We start from the raw sequence: 16,563 nt of genomic DNA, 5'->3' as shown, positions 1-16,563 counted from the left end.
TTCTCAATAAGCTGTAATTGCTGTATGCCGATTCATTCTTACATGCTAAAATAAGAAGCATACGGCGGGTCTTTTTTGGCAAAGAAACTCTGATCAATGCATCGTCATGGACTTGAATTTGCCATCCAGGCAGAATCTGAGGTTTACAATCGATTGAGATATACAGTAGCTCCCAAAATTGTGGAGGTACTCAGGTACTGCAAAAGGATCTCATTAAATACTCCTGGGCAGAATAACTCCTCTCTGGCTCTCATAGACTGAAGCTAATTTGTGAGTTGGCAAATTCCAATGTTGTTGTCTAACAACACATTTCTAATTGTCACTTCAGCTCTAGAGTGTATACTTCCCCCTGTATCCTACTGGAGCTAAAATGCAACTAAAAAATATATGAGCCCTTTGCAACTCAAATTGTTCTACATTCTTTAGCACTTCTGGAATTTGAATGAGGCAGGCATGAAATATGGAACAAAGGATGAGCAGGTGTTTATGCCAAGATGCCTCAAACAGCTTTTGTTTGCTGGCCTGGCTGCTTCACTTGTGTAACAGGTCTGTAAAGTAGTTTAGACAGAAGCTCAACTTTCATTGTATAGTTTTTAAATTTTGGAAGTACAAATTCTATTTGTTTTTGCTCTGCTCGGATTGGGGATCTCCAATTGTTAATTTAATTATGTAAACCGCTCTTAAACGGGCTCTTCCTTCTGTATCCCACAGTGCATACAAGTGAGTTTGCATTGAAGGGATAAGGGCATTCACCCAGGAAACCTTGCGTGCTGACAGACCCCTCACAAGAGATTGTTGTGTGAGAATCTGAAGAATCTTAGATCAAACTCAGCCTCCCAAACCCAGTGGACATGTGGTAATTGTGGTTTAAGCAGGCTAATAACACAGCTTGAGCTTGGGCCTGAGGTTTCCTGTACGACAGGACTCACCCTGTGCTCCAGACAAGTGTCTTTAGTGGCCTAGCCTTTTGTAGAAACCTGACTCTGCTGGGGTCATTACTCCTGACCTGACGTGAGTGAATTTTAAACAGACACCTATTGTTGTATACAACATCTCAGGAATAGCTGAAAGGCGGGAATGAAATCATCAGGAATAGGCACTGGGCCATATGTGGAAGCATTTTGGTAATGGTCACTCAAACATCCATTCATGGTACTGTAGTTAAATAGGGTGCCCATAACTGGACACAGACTATAAAACCCTTTCTAGCACTTGTAATTCAGGCCAGTGTAGGAAATACACCTTGTGTGTGTTTTTCGACACAATTAAACTAATCTCAAACCTTCACTGGACAGCTCTGTGACTCCTTGCATCCCTACATTTTTAACATTCATGAAACTGATAATTCATATCTTTGTGCTGAAAGTTAAAAGCTGATTAACCTCAGATGTTAAATGTTCAGTGATTGGATTAATACACTGTCAGAACCCTGTAACATCTAAAATCTGTGCTGCTTTGGACTCTTTGTAAGAAACCAATGGATTATGCTGTAAGCATCACTAAATTAATGTGAACAGTGGTCTTGGCTACAGATGGGGAGATCTGTTTCCTTTAAATGCCTGGACTGAAGGCAGACTAATAAAGTCCATTGTGTGCAACTTTTTAAAAGTCATTGGAAACTATTTAAAGCTTAATTTAAATCTCTGATATTTAAAGAAAGAAAAAAGAATTGGGGCACATGATAGTAAGCAATAAAGAACATGCCAGTGTGTTTAGATTATTTAAATTATTATCCATGTATGCTTAAAAGTCTGTGATTTTCTTTGAAGCAATATCAGCCTCTGATTTTTGTCGTATCTTATCAGAGAGTTGTGGGATTTGATTGTCGTGTAACTACCTAGACGCAATGTTGTCCATCGAAATTTCATATTGTTTTTTTTCTTTGAAATTATTCCCATGTTGTGTAGAGCAACACTTTAACAGAAATTACAGCCATGTTCTGTAGCACTGTAAATTTAAAAGGCTGCAGAGGTTACAAGCAGGTTATTAAATTCCACAACTGTAGTAAATGCGACAGTCTCAGCCCTGGGAATTCTCAAACTGTAGAAGGCTTAAAGAGGTGGCATAACTTTCTTTAGGTCAGACAAGTGAATCAAAGAGGTTTAGTACATGGTCTCGGATACAAAACCTTTTTCTGAGCAGTAAAAGAGGCGTAGTTAACTGCAAAGCATATATTCAGAATGGAGAAGTCTCTGAAAAGATCCCAACTGATCAATTCTTTTCTGAATTATCATACTGGCATCATTTTTAAAGGGTGTATCCAAAACCTTTTTGCGTTTATTAGAAAAATTCTGAAGACATCTGTCCAGTGTCATTTACTGCTACCAGGATGTTCTGCTTCCCTGCAATGATGCCGACTCTGTCAGTCAGTAACAGCACAGATGTGTCTGTTTGACTGGTTTGACACATTATGTTCCATCAACTCATAAATTTTCACATCATTATACTTTTTATGTCTTAGTCAGAAAAGAGATCTCGCAATACACAACATCGTGTATGAATGCACCCTGGCTACATGAATCCCCTTTTCAGTTCATTCCTCAAAATAATAGGCATAAAGTATCTAAGATCCAAAATACGAGGTGTACTCATGCTATGCTACTATCCTAGCTCTTGTGATCAAGAAGTTAGTTTAAGTTAAAAAGAAAAAAGTGTATTAGAAATCATACAAAAATGAGAAGGAAAAGTACTAAAGGACTTATAACACTAAACCTTAAGCAAAGGGACCCCACTAAATATGCAGAAAATAGTGTGAAATTTCATCCTTAGTGAACAATAATAAATCCCACCTCTATCTTTCAATCTGACAAGATGAAGGTAAGAAGTTAGTGGCACACATTTCAAAAGACACCATTTGAAGCCAGACCTAATGAATATGTGAGGGCCAAGTCACCAATAAAAATTCAAGCATTTGTTCTCCAAGTATTGATAAAAGTCACAGGACTAACAAAGCCATTGCCCTCTCCTGTCAGTGGAGTGTTTCTCAAGTCTCTTTCGTTGCAGGATGAAAAATGACTGCTTATCGTTTCACAGGAACATCATTAACAGATTCACCAAGTCCCCCAAGTCCTGAGGGGTTTCGTGGGCTTGACATCAAGATTCCTGTCTCCCTGATACTAAAATCAAATCTCTTAGATTTGCTGCGGCACACAATTGGCCAAATGCTAAACATATTCAGCATTTCTGCAATATTCCATTTTTAAATAAACATTTACTTTTTGTTGGCTTGCTCTTGAAAAACATTGCTCGTCATTGTACAATTAGGACTGTGTATAAAATTTGTATAGTACAGACATTTTTGAGAATTAATTACATTTATTAATTTTGTTTTTTTATTATTTTTCTTGCGTGATTTGTAACATGAATGACTTTAGAGAATGTGTTCAATAATATGGGAGCAGATCGTACTTTAGCTTCAATGGCGCAGCCTACAATCCTTTGTTGAAAGTTTCTTCTTGGCTGTAACAACATTTTACTTTGAAGCAAACATATGTGTTTTCTCTGAGCATGTACTTCAATCAGTGTTTAAAAAGTGCTTTTGATTTTTTTTTCTAATATGAGTGGCACAGAAACATTCATTGTATCTGAGTTTTCTGTGTTGTGGAAACCAGGGGAACGATGGGGGTGGAAGTGGACACTTCATTTTCAAGAAGCAATCTGGGATGGTGAACCTAAGAAAGGCTAGGGCATTGCAAGGGCATCCAAACACCTACCCACTAGAAATAGCTTTGTTTTTAATCTCACAGTTTAGTTACCACTATAACATTCATTAATATCCATATATCATCTGACCTACTTTGTATTAATCTGGCCACTGTACACATTGAACTTATTGTTAAGAAAGAAGTGAAGAGCACCAATAGATTTTTTTGTGAAGGTACAGTATAAGAATATTGAAAAATATATCTCCTGAACCTGGTATCCCAGAGGCCAGTGGAACAGGTGATTTTGAATTGGTTTTCTGATATCTGTGGCCACCCATATCATCTAATCTGAATCTGTAGGATTTTTACACGGTGTTTATAGAGTGGCCTGAAGGACTGACTATTCTAGGTTAATACTACACTATAGAGGTTTTGAAGGCAGAAATCAACAAATAATTTTAACCTTATGCTTTTAATTTTAACCTGATTCTATACTATCTGGATTCCGATGATACACCTGAACACCATTTTTAAACAAACACTGTAGGAATGTGCTTGAGGTGGAAAAGAAGTGGACAAAGATGACTTTACTGCACTGCTTGACATAATTGATGCTTACCTATCCTACAGTAGCCCAAGTAGTTTTGAGCTGTCAGCTACACACTTGTCTCAGTTTGCTGAGACCCAGCGTAGCTGGAGCGTAGGTTCAGTACTTTCAAAAGCTCCAGCATGACAAGGGGTGAATTAAGCGGACTTTCAATGTCCAAAGCAAGAGTCCACATCAAAAATTAAAGAGGGGGGGATGTGAAGCTGCGATTGTTAAAAAAAGTGTGGTCAGCTGGTTTATTCTGTTCGAGATGGAGACAAGGTCTGGAAAGTGCATGTGGATCCTTCGCTTTGGACGAAAGCACTTTTGAGACATTGGCAGACAAGTTCCAGGGAGCTGTCAGTGAAGGTACTAACAGCTCTAACCATGATGCTGACAGCCCCCAGATGGTGCAAAATGGCAGTCAAGAAGATACCATAGTTATGTCATTGAGGGTAGATTCTCTTTTTCTTTTCCAAGCAGCAAACTGAATCCCTCTGTACCTATCGAGGAAGTGGATTCATCACTACAGACTGTCTGGAGTGTCATTTTCCCTAACTCCGAGTGCCACAGGGACAATGGCTCACTCAAGGCAGCCTCTTGAAAGGCTGAACCTGTGGCTATACAACTCAATCTGAATACTTAGATCTGTAAATTAACCAATTCATTTCTCGGCCAAAGTAATCCACCAAGCTGAGTTTTTCAAGATCTGAACCGTCTTCCTCCCTGCCTTGACGGTACTGTATATTAGGATACTAGTTCTTAAATTTTTTTTTTTAATTGATCAATTTATTAGAAAGAAGGAAGGGGTGTAAAATATTCCAATGCAGATAATTCCAGGATCCCCCTCATGCTCTAAAAGAGTAACTAGTTATCAGATGCTGTGAAAATCGCTTACAGGATATATGAAAGAGAAAAGAGACCAATTGATTAATCTCAGTGAAATGTCAACATCTCCATGATTATTTTCCATAACCCATAACCATTAATAAGACACACTTAGCCCAAGCTTTGGAATGTAGTTTGTATCATTTCAGCACTACCTGCTGTGTGCAATTGAGCCCTTATATGAATCCAGCCATTATATGGCCTGATTATACAGTATGAATCAGGCTGCCATTGACCAGGTTTACTAACTTTCCTACAGAGTTTCATTGTATTGTATTCCTGACTTTTTTTTTAAAAGGCCTGAAATAGTTAGTCTTGACTGATCATTTCTCTCAGTTCAGTACCACCATCTTTGGAACTGGGCTGCCTGTCTTGCCACCATCATGAACACAGTCAGTCAACTACAGTATGTGAAAGGGTCAGAACTGACTAAGATTGGACTGGCTGGAAAGGCACAGTTTGTCACAAGCCTGGCGTGATTAGCTCTTCCATGAAAATGTATGCCCTGTTCTCTGAGAAAACTGGAAATTAATAAACAAGGCTACCTAAAGCACAGTAAACTGCATATTTTAAAGCATAATTCTCTCTCTAATTTTCAGGGAATTGCAAAGTCTTCAATACCCCCTTTCATTTACCATTCCCAATAGGCTGTTACTATTCCCACGATAGAGGTAGCAGCCAGCCTAAGACCGAGCACCTCTTTAAGGTTTTAATGTATAGCAAATAGTCCCGAGGGCCCACCTGTAGAGCAGGAACTCAATAACCAAAAATAATACTAAACTATATATGCAAGGAACTAATTAAATGTGTTGATTCTGGTTACCATGTCCTGTCCTCATTTCCAAGACATCAAGTTATGAATCATTAAGTTTCTGCTAAATTGGTCTCTAGGGCCAGCTTGTGCCACAGAGCCGGTCAGCTTGTGTCCCATAGAAGGCAGGTGCACTGCAGAGCCAACAAGGCAGCTTTCTGTGCTTCTAAAGGCCATGCTTCAAGGGAGAGATCCAGGCGTCACGCTGTGAGGTGAGCAGGGAAAAAAAAGAATATCGCAAAAAACAGTGACAGGCCGCCCGTCAGAGCCAGTCTCCATTTTGATTAATGAGGGCATTTGAAAGACAATTAGTAGGAGCAGGTTTGCCTTCAACTGCCTTATCAATCAGGGCCCTTTAATTCAAAGTGTAACACCTTCTGTCACAAAAGGAGTGTATCAGCATTGTGTCACCAACAAGGGACTGGCTACTGGAATCAGCAGGGTAGCCAGGAGAGGTCATGTGTTGTATTTCAAAAACAAAAGAAAAAACATTCTGCAGTGGCAGATTGACAAAAAAGAAATTTTTCCTGTAGCCCATGAAGCAGTTAAAAGGTTACTTTTTGATTGCATGAACCAATCTTTATCAATGAATATCGCAATTAGAGTACAAAGACATTAAAATCAGTAGCATTAAACGACACAGAATAAAATGAAACTGCTCTGTGGTGAAAAGACATGTTCTGCATACCTGTCCTGGATTGAGCGTTAATGAAACACCTCTGCATAGTCACTCATGAAAGCTTTATTGTGCCTAATTACCTGATAATGACATAAAATTGTATATAAAGATCTTGCAGTTTAGGAGGGAGAATATAGATTAATGCAAAGTCTCAAAAGCCACAGAAACAAGCCTCACAAAAAAAAACACAAATCTGCATTAAAATGGCTTGTCAAAAAATGTGACGGTCGTATAGGTCGATAGTGAAGGATAGATTTCCAAAACTTCATGACAGTTTTATGAGCACTTTACAAATATGCGCATTAAGAGTTTACAGAAGAGCATGCAAAAGGAAGCCAGTCTTCGTTTTCTCAAGCACCCGTGCTCACAATTACACTTGTCAATCATTTGAAACAAAATTATTTGAACCACTGGAGAAATGATGTAGATCGGCTAAAATGCTTAAGGGGAAAATATGTGTTTTTATAAAGCCTGTACATGCAATTGAAGAACCATTTCTATTGATCCTTTTCCTTGTAAATAAAATGAGTGCGATGGGTGAGGAGTAACAAACACAAGTGGTAGACAGTACCTTGGGAAGAAAATCAATAGCATTTTCCTAACTTGGTGGTGTGTTCTGGTGAGAATATTCTCTGTAGGTTCGGATGTTTGAAGATGTGCCTGACGGAGGAGCACAATCCATCTACCCTGATTTCCCACTGCATTTTAGGCTGAACAAAAGAGCATGTGAAGAGAACACATGTGGATTGTAACCAAAGTATAAATAAAAGTAAACTCACAAATACTTTACACAAGCATATACAGCACTATATAAACTGTATCAGCATAAAAACATCTAGACTGCTTTGCAGAAGAAGGTCACAGTTTTGACAGAACTTTTTTGTGCTTCTCAGACACCTGGACACTCTTTGCTCAGACTGTAAAACTCATCATTCTTGTGAACTTCACTCAGACGTCTGCAGAATTATTTGTATTCCTCTGAATTAACCCACTGCCCACTAAAATAATTTCTATTTTCCCAGGGTGTTTAACAGAAGTATAACAATGTAATGGGGATGAAGAGAAATTCAGGGGCAAATAGAAAATTTTAAATAATTTAGAATTATTATTTAATTTATCCTATTGTCTCATTAAAAAAAGATCACATTATGAAAATAAAAAAATACTCTGTAGTAAAGAAGACATGAAAAATTGAATGTTTAAAAAAGTAAGCAAACAATTGAATGGTACTATTTTGTGATTGTAGATAAAATATACTCAGAGACATTAAAATTTAACAAATGGTTCCAATACTCATTTTTGTTTTTCATGCCTCTCACTAAAGATGGGTTAGAAACATGGGTTATTCTAAGTGTCTGCAGTCACTAGCTTGAATTAATATGATATGTGGGTTCAGCCACACTTTTATAACCACATAAAGAGAAAAAATGCCCTAGCACTTAAAGAAACCTGCCTCATTCAGGAGGTACCTAGTCTAAATTATATTAATCCTCTATACTGTAGTTCTTCTCTCCCTGTAGTTTTGTTTTGTACATTTATAAGGAAGGCAAAAGGCTTCTAACCTTTTCCTTAGATTTCAATAGGAAAAAAATGTCATAATTGGTTGTGTACAACACAACTTGTGTAGAGCTAGTAAGTTGGGTGAGCAGAGCTGTGTTATTATTAGAATCATTTCAGCTTTAAAGCTGAATTAAGATGCTCTGAAACTGAATTGAGAATATTATACAAAAGGGCATTTAACACATAATTGTTTCATACACAAAAAAAAGGTTACAATACGATTCATTGATCTGTTCAAATAGGCTTAACAACCACCTTCATTTGTGATTAAGAGATTGCATCCAGCTTGGGTTGGAGTACAGCGCTAGTTGCTTTCTTCCACTGCAGTGGTAACTAGCAGGAGGAATGCATTCATCGCCCTCTATTTTTCATTAGGCTTTTATTTCATGGAGAATTTGCTCGCTGCATGGTGTAATTGGTGTGTATGCACCTTTTAATGCTGTATTGCATTAGGAGGTTAAAAACAAAATTTTATGAGGACAAAATATCCATAAATTACCCTTTAAACCATTCATTATTTGATTGTAATTCCCTATTATTTACTGCAAACATTCTGCTGAACACTTGAGTGCCTTTACAACCAGGGATTGTATCTAATTCCATTAGACAGGAGAAAAACTTTTTCTAAATGCATTTCTCAAGACCTTCTTGTAATAATGAGATCTGGGATCTGCAGTGTATATCTTATATTTTTACTTGTTCTTCTGTTTTGTTCTTGTTCTTATTTATTCAGCAGCACAGAAGTACCAACAGGCGGTGTCCTAAGTGTTTTTACCACTGTGATAGGTTTTGCTTCCATTATGTTCAAGGATAGAAGTGATGAAAAGATTGCAGAGTTGCTAAAAGAAATCTCAGATACAGTCAATTAAAGGAGGCCTATTAAAACCTACATGCCTTCTTGCAAATAATGTTTGATTAAACTATTTTCCAAAATGTCTAATTTAAATACCTCATTTAAAATTTTCATTCTGTTTTAAATACCTCCTATTAGGTTGATAATTCTTTACAAATTTACGAAGCACTTTTTATCTTATTTGTAAAACAGGATAGGTGCTCTACAGGATAATGACCATTGGTTCACTTTATGTCCTGTTTTCCGTTTAGCAAACAGCAGGATAGTTCCATGTTTTACCAGGCTTGATGGTGGCTTAAAACGAGATTAACAGCCCAGACATTTGGAAATGGTTAATCTCTCTGTGAAAAAGGAAGGCAGTTTTGATTGCTTGCACAGTATGTATGGGTGAATAATTTTCGAAAGTGATATAAATCCCGAAATGAAGACCCCACCTTTCAATAATTACAGGTATCAGATACTTACCCTTAACGATTTGTTTTAGTACAAATGAATCAGGAAGGAACTAGTTCTCAGTTTCATTAGGAACATCTTTTTAAGATTCTAGAATTCATAAAGAACTGAGCAATTAAGACTGCGTCCCTGTCCCCCTCTATTATTTTTCTAACTTTTTGCGGTTATGTTGCTGCAAATTAGTCATTCATTGTACAATCGGAATTCCAGGCACACAGTATTGAATGACAAAATTGCAATAAGACATTCTGCTGAGGCCAAATAAGGGGCTATAATGATATTCATTTTCAAACAGGGGAACATTCTAATGGGCAATTAAGACGATCAAGCCAGCCAAACTGCACGTGAAGAACAGAAGTTTGGTGCCAGATTTATTATTCCTCCCACCCCTGTCCCCCATGGCTGTGCTTTCCCTCACATGCATGGGCATAAGAAGCAGGAAGAAGAGAAAGGCTCCAAACGCACAATATAATTGAACTTTCCACATTATTTCTCACTAATATGTGCTGCCACTTGGTCTCATTACCAGAATAATGTGCTCTCGAGTTCTGGAATGAACTCTTTGCCCAAGTAATTAAAGCTCCTAAAGTTTCCAGTCCTTTGTTTAAAGAATTTGTCCTTGTGCTCTCCATGCCCCATCAGCTGCCTAATTAGCAGAGCCTTTGTGTGATTAAAAATTCTCACAGAGATTCCATTGGATATTTGCCTCTGTTAATGAGTGTTTGTGGACAGCTGGGAGCAGGGGCTGGCTCCCTTCTCTCTGGACCTCCAGTGCATTTTGTAGACCTCTGTCAGGACCCAGGAGTGAAAGCTGTCATTTCTGTAATGGGGATGGAAATTGGTCAAAACCACTTTGGTCCTCAAGGAATGGAAATGCCTTGAAATATAAATGAGGATGAATATTCATATTTCGTTCAATAAAGTGCTGACTATTAATATACATGTCTGTCAGTTAAACAATTCAGAACTTATTCAGTTGTGTCTGGCATAATGTGACTCTCAATTCATTTCCTATTATTCTCATGTTCTTTCTTGTAGTGTTAGGGTCATCCACTCCACGGAGAATTGTGCGCAGGAAACTTACCTTTTGTAACATTTCTTCCACTTAGCAAGAAAGAAAAGGGGCGCTGAAAGAGCTGGAGAGGCATTTAATGAAGCGCATTCGGAAGTAAGGAAAGCAGAGGTCACGTCAAATTAAAGGAACAAGGAAGGCAGTGTGTGCAGTTAAGCGAGCTGGGGTTTGAAAAAACAAGGTTTGCTGAAAAGCCGTAGGAAGTGACAATTTAAATTGATTCGGCTTTCTTGAATATACAGGGATCGGTTCCACTGGTAGATGTTTTCAGGCCTTTCTCAGGATCTTTTTAACAGACTGTTTTTTTACTGTTAACTAAATAAAGCCACTGTGGACTGTTTTTTTTTCTACATATACTATACTACAGTACATGTGTGTGCATGATCTGAGTATGTAGTAAAATCTGTAACTGTACTTACACTTTAACACTCTCTTTTAAAAAATAAGAAATGTGAAATATGTGGGCCACACATCTTGAAGGATCAGGCATACTGTACATAATGTCTGGCATACCAGCCTTTTCCCAGGTTCTGTTTGAAACTGAAATCCAAAAGCATTTGCTTTCTGTTCAGTGTATTCAGGATCACGGGTGATTGTTTCAATTTAAAAAGCGTTGACTATTAAAGATATACTAATGATAAGGCCAACAGAAGGTCAAGAACATAGGCAGTGATAAGAAATTGGCATCAGTAAGGATAAAGCTGTTGAACCAAAGCATTTCTGTGGGAAGATTAATTACAATGTGGAAGGATGGATAGATTTCTGGAGACATCATTATAAACAGGGACACACATAATGAGCTTCTTTGCTGATTATATTGCTATTTAAAGAATTGTGTCTCATGAGAACACATCGGTTAATGATAGAACATCTAAGAGAACAATTTACACCTGAAAGGACATGTTTTGCCTTGAAATAAATCCATTGTGATTAAATTGAACAGAGAAAATTAAAACGGTTTTGCCCGATTCCAATATAATTTGTAAGAAAGACTGGTTGCATTTATGATTTTTGTCTGACTGTAAAGGATCAAACGCTTGAATTAGTCGTCAATATTAATAAAATATAGCATTGCAGTCTTAACAGTCTTGTGAGCACTCAAAGCAGTATTCATTTACTTATACTCTTCTCTGTGTTGATGATTTATTTTCATTTCCTTCTAACATTATTTGCACTGAAAATAAAGTTAGATTAACCCCGAAGCAGAAGAATTTCCTGTGGCCAAGTAAAGTCATATATGTTAGTCTGAACTGCACGTTTCAGCATTTGTGTAGTTTGCAATCAAGGAGTGCCTTGTGAAAGGATATCAGAAAAGTTAATTGTACATTCAAGAAACAATCCAGTGATGTTTTCATACCATTCAAGACACATTTCCATGCTTTGTCGGTCTCATAGGTTAATGTCTTGATACTTGTTTTTCTTTATACATAATAACAATGAGAAAGAGCTATGTGACTTAGAGAATTCAGAATTAAAAGGCTCTCCTGACAACCTGATTACACTAGTATTCAGAAATAACCACAGTTCATTGCCACCAGTAGAAATAACTGAACCGACACCCCCTTTATTGCTAGGTTACAACATGTAGAGCTATGTGTTCCTTTTACAAACACAACTGTGAGGCCTGACGTTATTCTATAAACCCATATTTCACATTCTTTCAATTGCATACCAGCACAGAGCCAAGCGCTGGACAAACTCAAGCTTGCTATCAGGGCAAATGACCAAACTGAGCACACAATCTATAAAAGAGTTACTGTAGGTTTCTGTAGCTCAGAAGACTCATTCCAGACACAGCACAAGGTTCCAAGTTAAAATGGCAATTAGTTATTTTCTTCAGCATGACACAGAAAATCTGTGACAGGGATCAAGATGTTTTTCATTGTCATGTTACTATAACTGGTCACACTGTTCATCACACAGACACTACAGACACATTTTGAAAATTTACATCTATCCTGAATTATTTTTTTCTGGGAATAAGACTTCCGTTATTTGTCCCTTTTTTATCGAGTTATTGACCAAACATTGAGTTTTCAGCACTGGCACCTGGAGTACTCAGTTCAGTGACTTGAGTGATTTAACAAGTTGCAATGCTAAATCTCATTTCATTAGGTTTGCAAACCGATAGCTCAATAGCCACCAGCCTAACACTGCGCTGTTAATCTGTTTTTCATTCTGTCTTATACTGCCATGCAGAAGCTCCAAAAATATAAAAACATTAATCACAGTTGCCCAAGAAACAAATCTGTGTAAGATTTTATCATAAAATTCTAGACTACATACCATTTAGACACAAGAGGAGAAATCAACAATCCATTACAATTTTTTTAAAGTGTTAGTGCTTCCCAAAGGAAAAACACAATGGTAACACATTTTGTTATAAAGGGGCAGGATTCATCATGCTGTGAGCTGTGTGACACCAGTTTCACCGTCATGGTTTGGGAGGTGACGCAGGTGATACTTTAAACTTCTTTGAAGAGGGTGACTTGTCTTTATACAGTCTCTCTTTGTATAAAGAAGTGTTTTTTTATCTCTTCCCTGAATTCTTCTAATTTTACGTCATTTCCACTTGTGTCACCAGGTTTTTGTATGTTTATATTGATAGATTGAAGAAGTCCCCTGGTTTGACATGGGTCAGTTCCTTTCAGAATTTGGAGTCCCTGAATCAAGCCAGTCCCCTTACAGTATATCTTTCTCTGTTCCGGGCTAATAAGATTCCATTCCCTTAAACGTCTGTGTACGACATCCCTTTTACACCTGGAAATAGTTGGTTTGGTTTTTTTGTACTCTCTATAGATTAGGAGTTGTCTCTAGGTAAAGACTCAGGGAGGATAAAACAAAATCAAAAACATGCAGGAAAACTTAATGTAACTGTACATTTTTGGTAACTTCAGTATGGAGTAATTGGCCTATTAATTAAAGGAAAAGAGATGCAGTGAGATTGGCAACTGAGACATTTATTGTACGAAGGCTGTTGTTGTGAAACTGTGAAAAGGCATACAAGAAACCTCAAGTACTTAAAGTGAAAATCCTGTTTGAATATAAAACTTATTTTAAATATTTTTTTGATAGACCAAATATCTATTTATGGTTTTCTATTTAATCAATGAATCCTTTATTTGCAGTATAATTTTATATAATGCAGTCCTAGCTATACACTTCCTCCTCCATTTTTTCTAAAGCTTTTAATAAGGCGACAAGTATGTACGTATTGAACTACATCAAAACCACTAATCCTTGTAGATTGTAGCCACCCACTGATTTAGACTGTCATTATATGTTTCATAAATGTTCCAGTTTGAGATTTTATGTTTCTGAATAAAAAAGGGAATATGTGAGTTATAAACGTTCTTTTCATTAACATCCCTTTTTATGTGAAGTTAAACTAGGATGGTTGATGATATAGCTTCACAATGGTAATGTTCCACCTGCTATAAAATCCTATTTCCTCCACTGCTGGTAGTTTAAAGTCCTGCTTCCTTTTGCAGTGCTCATATTTTCTTGTTCAATGTAATTTAATCTGATTTAAGGGGCATTAGAACTATGCAGCTGTTGTAGGCGTTACATATAGGTGTATGGGCGTCCACATATACTATGATAAAAATAAAGCCTAAAAACCTAGACCATCTGAAAGGAAAAATCTTAAATGTTAACAATCATTAACTCTTTGTGGGCCACCAAAGAATCTTATGAAGTTGTTTTCATTGACTGGACATTCTGATTGGTAAATCCATATTTAATCTACATACGAAGCAAGCAGAAAAACAGATTTCTAAATCTTCCCCTAACAAACACCAAGACTGAGAAAGAACGTTTATTTTTTAGTACTATTCTTGTGGAATTTAATCATGATTGCTGATAAGTATTATTAAATTTAATAACTTTGTTAATTAAAATTTGAACTTTTATCTAATTCAGGCTTTGATAGTTAGACCTAATTTGCAACAGTTTGAACCTTCAGCACACAAGTTATCTGCCTGTTAAGATTTTCTTTTTCTTTTTTTTTTTTGGAGCTGCTGTCATCCTGATGACCCCTCGCAATTTACACTTTGTCTACAAATTGCATGATGCTGTAGAACTATTCAATTATAGCTGTACTTTTAATTCCAAGAGTTGGTGGGCAGTGAGCACTAGTAGAGCATTTCTCAGCAAAAAATTAATTAAATGTAATTAAACCCATAATTGTTTTTAACAGCTAATAATGCAATCACTGAAAAGTATGTGGAAGGGGAATTGATTTAAGGGTAGATGTGCTATTTAACTGTTAGGACGTTTGTCAATTCTGGATACTTTCCATGAAGGCAGAAGCATTCAGAAGCTTTTGGAAATGTAAAATAAAAAGAGAACTGTTGAAATGTACTCTTCCTAGATTTTTTATGAACAAGGTCACTTATCAGTGACCGGAAAGTCACCAAGTTCTCTTCATCAATTTAATAAGGATTCAAAGTAGAAAAATAGTATGGTCATTTCTTTGTAATACACCCTTGGGCTTTTTATTATGACTTCATTTCCCGTTGTAATATTGGAACGTCTCTATAATTGTAAAAGTGTAATAGACTCTAATAGAATTTCATTTTGAACTCTGAATGGTCTATGCCATCTCTGCTCAATTTGAGTAGAATAATGATTTTTAATGTCCACACATGGTTTCCTGTGACCTTATTCAATCTTTGGGCTGATCAGAAAATATATTGATTCAATTACATGCTGATGACAAGTGAACTGAGAAGAGGAGGAAAAAAAAGGTCAGCATATATTTGAAAATGTAAATCTTAACAATGTCTTTTGGGTTTGCTCAAAAAAGTCATTACAAAATGCCATTTGGGTCCAACAGCGGAGAGCTCCAGTTCTCCTTTTTTTCCCAGAGCAATGGAAATCATTAGAGTGTGTAGGACAGGGAGGTTTTTATTGTTGGAAAAGTATTGCTTCGAATCATTTTAAAGGGGAGCTCTATTTTGTTATATGATCACAATGCAGGGAGGTGATGGGTGGGGACTGAGATTTCTGGCTAACTGAGATAGCTTTGCTCTGGGTTATTTGAGAACTCATGTAAACAGTAACAGAGGTAGAGTGCAGAGAGTCACTGGAAGGTTGTGGGTTTGAATCCTGGGTTGTGCACAACTGTTGTCACACAAATAATTTCAGCAAAAGTTCCTGATGTACTGTAGAAGTGGATTTAAATGTAAGTCACTTTGTAAGTGTACAGTAAGTGTTGGCCAACTGAGTTAAAAATAAAAGGGCATTTTGCAGCTCATTTGGACAAAACCGAGCTGTCTATGTGAACTTCTTATTAAGAAGAGGTTAATTTGAAAAAAAAACTTTCTAAATCCCAAATTTCTATTTTGTGTGCTTAATAGGCTTGATCTGCATCTGATTTGCAAATCACGCTCAGTGCAAAATCTTTGTCCATCATAATGAGGATCTCATTAAAATTCTATTGCTAATTTGCATCCTACAGTATGGCACATTATTAATTGATAAAAAATCATGCTTAATTGAAATTAGCTAGGGCTTAATATAAGAATATGTAATTTTTTAAAAATGGCAATCATTATACTCAGAACTTCAAATGCAGATTTTCTCTTTCACTTTTTTAGATGCCTGTAAAGTGCTCAGTATGTGTCTTTTTGAATTTCTTTTTGAGACAAAATTAAATAAAAATAGATCAGCATGTTTAACAATACTGATGATTATTATAAATTGTAGATAAACCATTACTGATTATGGACACAGAAGATAATAGAGAAGCAAGTATCCTGAATAAATTAGACAGAAATCCACTGATTGAGAAAAGTGAATGTCTTGTACCATATAACAATCTCCATATTATTGTTTCCATTTCAAACTATCTATCTTGGCCTCTCTTAACTGAGGTTCTGTCTATGTATATGTTGTTTTCTTCACTTAAACATTTTATGGAAAAATCAGTGTTATTCATGTGCAACCAGTGGCAATAACTACACATTTTAACAGCATTTAGTGTTCTTTCTGACAATGTTCTGATGTGGTATTGC

The sequence above is a fragment of the Lepisosteus oculatus genome, chromosome 21 (assembly GCF_040954835.1).
Source record: "Lepisosteus oculatus isolate fLepOcu1 chromosome 21, fLepOcu1.hap2, whole genome shotgun sequence".
Taxonomy (NCBI): Eukaryota; Metazoa; Chordata; class Actinopteri; order Semionotiformes; family Lepisosteidae; genus Lepisosteus; species Lepisosteus oculatus.
This window is presented reverse-complemented; position numbering follows the sequence as displayed.